This window comes from Rutilus rutilus (assembly GCF_951802725.1).
Source record: "Rutilus rutilus genome assembly, chromosome: 3".
Taxonomy (NCBI): Eukaryota; Metazoa; Chordata; class Actinopteri; order Cypriniformes; family Leuciscidae; genus Rutilus; species Rutilus rutilus.
Genome location: NC_140211.1, coordinates 58,606,291 through 58,614,613, shown reverse-complemented (window position 1 = coordinate 58,614,613; position 8,323 = coordinate 58,606,291).

The following is an 8,323-nucleotide window of genomic DNA, read 5'->3' as shown; positions in this document are numbered from 1 at the left end:
GCAAGCTGTGACAGCCGTCATCATAGTAGTCCGCCATTGTTGATATGCTGGAGTAGAATGGCGTCTAAGCGATTGTGGTGTTCTGTTCTTAGATGTAATAAGGAACACAGCAGTCATTTGGATGTTCCTAAATCCGAGCCGTTGAAGAAGCAGTGGCTGAGTTTTGTTTTTGAAGCAATATGCCCAAAGGATTGACGCGGGGATTCCCTCACGGGGATTCCCCACGATCGTCCATGCTTTCATGTTTACGCGAATCATTTCACATTCACACCAGACAGCTTTACAAACGAGAAAAAACGGATCGGTACCAACGTGTTACTGCTGAACCTCCAGAAGATGTGAGTGTAATGTTTTATTAACCTTTATATTAGTATTTATATTAATCTTTGCGAAATTTGCAAACCTTGCTGCAGGCTTCACGATGAATGCGTCTAAGGTTTACACTCAGGGTACATTACGGCATGTTTTCTATGTACGACGTTCTCAATATAATTCATAATCCCACGTTTATAACGAATAACACGTGGTTATTGTGTTAGATACGGTCAGAGAATGTCTAATACGGTGTACCCACAGAACAGAGGGGCGGGGTGAGCAAAGCTCATTATCATTTAAAGACACATGCACTGAAACGGCGTGCTGAAAACAGAGCTGTTTTTGACCAGGTAAAATTAGTGTTTTCTTACAATACTAATGAGAATTTTTTATTAAAGTATATTACAAACTTTTAATTTAGACCCTAAAGAATCATATTAGCTTGTACAAAAATGGCATTATATGACCCCTTTAAATGGGCTTTCCTTTTCTTGACAATTCCTCTGGTAGCTTTTGTTTAAAGGCATTAAACGGCTCCAAAAATGTACTGCACTTTATCACAACTGGTTAACGGATGCGCTTGGCACGAAATAAACCGCATCACTGACAAATAAAAGTCAATAAACCAATTACAATGAGGGAACAGTCAGGGAACCTCCACAAGTGTGAACTAAATCTTTCAATATGTGACGATATGCATAAAATGATAAATGCTACGGCTCCGACATTCGTTTGCCTAACAAGCCAGATGACAACTAAATAACGTTACGTAAACAGCTTATTTGACATTTAGCCAAATATAATTTTCGTTTTTTATCACAGAAGTGTCAGAATTGCTTCCACACATCCGAAATCCGACTTTAAAAAGAAACTTTGGCTGTGATTGTCTGCGTGTGTAATGGCACTTGCGTCTCAAACTTTTCGCACCGATCAGGTTCTTGTTCCCACAATGCAATGCGTAATTCAAAATACGGGTAAAACACCTGAAAAAGACAAATACGGAAAATTCCTTCAAATTAATATGGTACATGGTACTGTATTTTTACGGATTTTGTTTTACAGTGAATATTGTATGACTCATTCTTCCATGGAACATAATTACAAAAAAGAATGTGTTAATGTTTTTTTGTTCATACAATGGAAGTCAAGGGGCAACAGTATCGGTTCTACTGGTTCCCAATATTCTTCAGAATATCTGATTTTGTGTTCCACAAAAGAAAAGAAGTCATACTGGTTTCGAACAGGTGTGTAAATGATGACAGAATTCTCATTTTTGGGTGGACTATTATTATTCCTGGCCGGGTCTCCCAGTATACTTTTTTTGTTGTTGTTATAACACACAATATTTAAAAATATATTTCAAAACTAAATTAGCTACACAGATTACTAGAGAGATTGTGTGGTTGTATTTTTCTCTGCTTTTATGGTTCTCCCTCACAGACACCCTCAGCACTCGAGTTCTGATCAATATCCTAACCAACACGATTTCGTCATCGTCTAAATTGTATTACTTTTGTTTAGAATTGATTGTTTTTCTTCTTGTAAAAGATCATTGTATATGCAATTTCAGAGAAAAGTAGGCTACAAATGCAAACATCTCACCATCTATTTCTGCACTGACATCCTTTTTTTTGCAACAAGTTAGCTCAAAGGGGAAATATGAATAATAACTCATAATTATCAATTATGATTAATTATTAATATTTAGGTCAGTTAATTGGGTTAACTTGAGGTAGCTAAATTAATATTACAATCAATTAATCAGTTCCAACGAACTCTTTTGTTTATTCATTTATTCTAAGAAAAGCGTATCTTTCATGGCCACCGAAAAATAATTATTTCTTAGCATGTAGAGCGCTTAGAGCATGTAACAAGATCAAGATCGTAAAAGGGACTTTGTTGCAAGCAGAGAATCAGAACCAAATACATATTGTGCACAAGTTTTATTAACTAAATCACAAACATAACTAAACTAAACAAACATACATACATACATTCGTACATACATGCATAGGTAAAATGGTGAGTGATATGGAACTGGAAGCAGGAAAGGGAACTATGGAAAAGATCTATTTAACTATGAAAAGAACCATCAGCTTATCATTTTCAGAGCACCTCATTAAATTGATACTTTCATGGTTTGTGCAGTGGACACAATTCTTGAAGTGGTTGAAAACTGAGTTTGTTGATGGGTCCGTGAGTGTCAAATGTCACTGTACAAGTTGCAATCGTTTTCTTCTCTGCTGGATGGAGAAGATATGATGAACTTGCATGGTTATTTCGACGCTGTTCTCATGGCTGGAGTGCAGATTGTGGCCTGCAGGACACGCAGAGCAAATGGTGGGAGTTACGATGGACTTATGATGGGGCATCCTTTCTCCTTTATAGTCTTGACTCCCAGAATGTTATCTTTCTAGGCAAATTATGGTATTTCAACCATATGTGGAACATTCTTAGACGTGTTCTTCATATTGTCTCCTTGAGGAGGAGGACGAAGGACAAGGAAATTCAAGCCACTCTAGTTGCACGTCTTTGTCAATGGTATGACTATGAGGGAGGCTGGGCTACGAGTAAGGCCAAATTTGAGTCGCTTTACTGTCGCCTCGAGAACCTTCAGGGAGGTGTGGTGGAAAACAAAATTCTATCACTGAATAAAAGACAAACATTTCCAATAGTCTTTGATGAGGTTTATTTTCTTGCAAGAAAAGGCCAGCAGTCGTACAGTCACACAGAGTGTGACAGTGAAGGGGGGGCATCCTTTCTCCTTTATAGTCTTGACTCCCAGAATGTTATCTTTCTAGGCAAATTATCTTCAAATTATTTTAGACATAAATCTTCCATTTATGTCTAAAATACTAGAAAAAGTTGTGTCCGCTCAACTGGGCTCTTTCTTGCAAGAAAATGATATCTATGAAAAATTTCAGTCAGGATTCAGGCCGCATCATAGCACTGAAACTGCGCTCGTAAAAATTACAAATGATTTACTTCTAGCTTCTGACCAAGGCTGTATCTCAATACTAGTATTACTCGATCTTAGTGCTGCGTTCGATACTATAGATCACACAATACTCTTAGATAGACTACAAAACTACACTGGTGTTCAGGGACAGGCATTAAACCAGACCGTTACCATTTTGTCTGTTTAAATGGGGAAAAATCGATCATAACTCCAGTAAACTATGGAGTGCCGCAGGGATCTGTGTTAGGCCCTCTGTTATTCTCAATATATATGCTGCCACTTGGTAATATTATAAGAAAACATGGAATTAATTTCCACTGTTATGCGGATGACACTCAATTATATATTTCATCACGACCAGATGAAAACACTAAATTATCTAAATTGACAGAGTGTGTTAAAGATATAAAATACTGGATGACGTGTAATTTTCTGCTATTAAATTCAGATAAAACGGATTACTTATTAGTCCAAAAAACTCTCTTACAATACAACTTTAATTTAGAAGGATGTCCTGTTACTTTATCCTCTACAGTAAAAGACCTGGGTGTTATTTTAGACCGCAACTTGTCTTTTGAAAATCATATTTCATATGTTACAAGAACAGCCTTTTTCCACCTTAGAAACATTGCTAAGCTACGTAATATGCTATCAGTTTCTGATGCAGAAAAGTTAGTTCATGCATTCATGACCTCGAGACTAGATTACTGTAATGCTTTATTAGCTGGTTGTCCTGCATCCTCAATAAACAAGCTATAGTTAGTCCAAAATGCAGCCGCTAGAGTTCTTACTAGATCAAGAAAATATGATCATATAACACCAATTCTATCATCTCTACACTGGTTACCTATAAAGTTCCGTATCAATTACAAAGTATTACTACTGACCTATAAAGCCCTAAATGGTTTAGCTCTTGTGTATTTAACGGATCTTCTATCGCCCTACAATCCATCGCGCTCTTTAAGATCACTAAATTCGAGGCTTCTGGTCATTCCTAGGATATCTAAGTCCACTAAAGGAGGGAGGGCGTTTTCACATTTAGCTCCTAAACTCTGGAATGGCCTTCCTGATATTGTTCGAGTCTCAGACTCGCTGTCCCAGTTTAAAACTAGATTAAAGACGCATCTCTTTAGCCAAGCATTCACATAATACTTACCTTTTATACTACAGTTGAATCAGATTGAATGCATTAATATTATGAACAGCAGCTATGCTAATTATTTCCCATCTGCTTTTCTGTTGTTATCTCGGGACGCTAGTCTCGAGGTAAATACAGATCGTCGGCTCCAGTTTGTATCCAGCCTCCCATGGAAACTACAGATGCCCCAACACCCGTGAAGAGACGACTCGAAGCCCGTGAAGAGACGACTCGACGCCCGTGAAGAGACGGCTCGACGCCCGTGAAGAGACGACTCGACGCCCGTGAAGAGACGACTCGACGCCCGTGAAGAGACGACTCAACGCCCGTGAAGAGGCGACTCGAAGCCCGTGAAGAGACGACTCGACGACTCGACGCCCGTGAAGAGACGACTCGACGACTCGAAGCCCGTGAAGAGACGACTCGACGACTCGACGCCCGTGAAGAGACGACTCGACGACTCGACGCCCGTGAAGAGACGACTCGACGCCCGTGAAGAGACGACTCGACGCCCGTGAAGAGACGACTCGACGCCCGTGAAGAGACGGCTCGACGCCCGTGAAGAAACGACTCGACGCCCGTGAAGAGACGACTCGACGCCCGTGAAGAGACGACTCTACGCCCGTGAAGACTCGACGCCCGTGAAGAGACGACTCGACGCCCGTGAAGAGACGACTCTACGCCCGTGAAGAAACGACTCGACGCCCGTGAAGAGACGACTCGACGCCCGTGAAGAGACGACTCTACGCCCGTGAAGAGACGACGCCCGTGAAGAGACGACTCGACGCCCGTGAAGAGACGACTCTACGCCCGTGAAGACTCGACGCCCGTGAAGAGACGACTCGACGCCCGTGAAGAGACGACTCGACGCCCGTGAAGAGACGACTCTACGCCCGTGAAGACTCGACGCCCGTGAAGAGACGACTCGACGCCCGTGAAGAGACGACTCTACGCCCGTGAAGACTCGACGCCCGTGAAGAGACGACTCGACGACTCGAAGCCCGTGAAGAGACGACTCGACGACTCGACGCCCGTGAAGAGACGACTCGACGACTCGACGCCCGTGAAGAGACGACTCGACGACTCGACGCCCGTGAAGAGACGACTCGACGCCCGTGAAGAGACGACTCGACGCCCGTGAAGAGACGACTCGACGCCCGTGAAGAGACGGCTCGACGCCCGTGAAGAAACGACTCGACGCCCGTGAAGAGACGACTCGACGCCCGTGAAGAGACGACTCGACGCCCGTGAAGACTCGACGCCCGTGAAGAGACGGCTCGACGCCCGTGAAGAAACGACTCGACGCCCGTGAAGAGACGACTCGACGCCCGTGAAGAGACGACTCGACGCCCGTGAAGAGACGACTCGACGCCCGTGAAGAGACGACTCGACGCCCGTGAAGAGACGACTCGACGCCCGTGAAGAGACGACTCGACGCCCGTGAAGAGACGACTCGACGCCCGTGAAGAGACGACTCGACGCCCGTGAAGAGACGACTCGACGCCCGTGAAGAGACGACTCGACGCCCGTGAAGAGACGACTCGAAGCCCGTGAAGAGACGACTCGACGCCCGTGAAGAGACGACTCGACGCCTCGACGCCCGTGAAGAGACGACTCGACGCCCGTGAAGACTCGACTCCCGTGAAGAGACGACTCGACGCCCGTGAAGAGACGACTCGACGACTCGACGCCCGTGAAGAGACGACTCGACGCCCGTGAAGAGACGACTCGACGACTCGACGCCCGTGAAGAGACGACTCGACGACTCGACGCCCGTGAAGAGACGACTCGACGCCTGTGAAGAGACGACTCGACGCCCGTGAAGAGACGACTCGACGCCTGTGAAGAGACGACTCGACGCCCGTGAAGAGACGACTCGACGTCTGTGAAGAGACGACTTGACGCTGGCGATATGTTTACGCCCTAAATCAATACATGATTAACTAACTGTGTTTCTCTATGTACATTCCTGAAATGCACTTTCTGTAAAGCTGCTTTGAAACAATATGTATTGTGAAAAGTGCTATACAAATAAAAAAAATTAAAAAAATTAAAAAAAAATTATGGTATTTCAACCATATGTGGAACATTCTTAGACGTGTTCTTCATATTGTCTCCTTGAGTGGATCGAGGCCCTCCTGTCACCTACTAACACTCTTTACCATTCCAATACAATTCCATATTAGAATAAGGTTTTGTGTGTGATCTTTTACTGTCATATGATGGTCACACACATCTTACTGTAAGTAAGTAAATACTGAAAAAAAAAAATTAGAGGAGAGAGTAAAAAAAATATATAATTTTTTTTGTGTGTGTGTGTGTGTGTGTTGTACTGTGTAGTACATTACAGTTTTTTCCAATTGCTAACACACTAAAATGACATGCACAGCACAATTATTTATACTGACACACAGAGAGCAAAACCTCTTCTCAAGTCTCCAAAAGTCTAAACACATTTTCTGCTTTACACACATTTTGCAATTCAAAATGGCACTTTTCAAACGCACTGAACACGGTTCTCTGCGTAACACACAACAATCTGACATAAATTCACATGTTTGCCATTTCAAAACACTGCCATTCAAAATGACACTACATGAGCTAATTGGCCAATACATGTGTCACCTGACCAAACACCTCTATGCTTAATTGTTAACACTTCCATCTTTTTCAGTTTACTGTTTTTTTTTTTTTTTTTTTATGAGCATATTTTTGTTCAGTCCAATGTAAATATTTCTGCTGTGCATATGTTGCACTGACTTGTTTGGTGAAAAATAAAAATAAAAAATGTTTCAACAGCATGTGTGTGTATCTGCAAATATTTCTGTGCATGTTACAGTTTTTCTCAGTCGCTTTGGTGCATTTCTCACATCACTATTTACATTTGCACAACAGTTAGTTCAACCTCCACAACATTTAGTCATGTGTGCACATCATAGTAGCAGTTTCTCATTCCTTCCAACAAATTGCAAATGCTTTTGGACATGCATCAATTGCTTTCATACAACTCTCTGCTGTTTTATAACATTATCAATTGCTTATGTCATGTCAGTCAAAATTACAGTAACTATACTTGTGAATGCTGAATAGTCATTCCATATAAAACTAATAGTCCTCATTTCATTGCTTGAGTCATTACATACAAAAATTTTGAACTAGTTGTCAAAATCTGTCAAGCAAAATGTACAAAAAAATTTGAATCTTTTTTTTGAACAAGAAATTAAAATTGAGCAATTTCTCTAAGGTGAATCTCAGCTTTCACTGATGAGGAACGTCTGGATGTGCATGAATGATTACAGTACTATGTATGTTTTTTTTTTTTTTAATATGTTTATTGTGCAAACTTCCAAGCATGTTACAGACAATAAAAAGGTCAACTGTAAATAAGAAGTCTGGCATTTTCCCATTTTCTTTTCCCTGGAGGTAGATCTTTTAAAGAACATAGATGAAAAAAAAAAAAAAATAATAATAATAATAATAATAATAATAATAGTAAAAAAATATATATATATAATAAAATAAAAAAAATAAATAAAAAAAAACAGTGACAACAACAATAATAAATAATAATAACAATAGTAATGAAACACTCAAAAACAAAAACAGAAAAGGAAAAGGTATTCGGTCAAAATTAAGAGTCTAACAAAGTTAGGGAGTTAACATAAGAAAGAAATGGGTCCCATGTACTATGAAATCGTTTCACAGATCCTCTAACTGTATGCTTAATTTTTTCTAAATGAAGAAAAGACATTAAATCTTTTAACCAAGAGGTTGAGCCAGGGGGATTAGGACTCTTCCAATGCAGCAATATACGTCGCTTGGCTATGAGGGCAGAAAACGCAACAAGGTCAGCTTGATATTTATTAAACCTGCCCACAGGGGGCACACCAAAGATAGCAATTAGAGGGCAT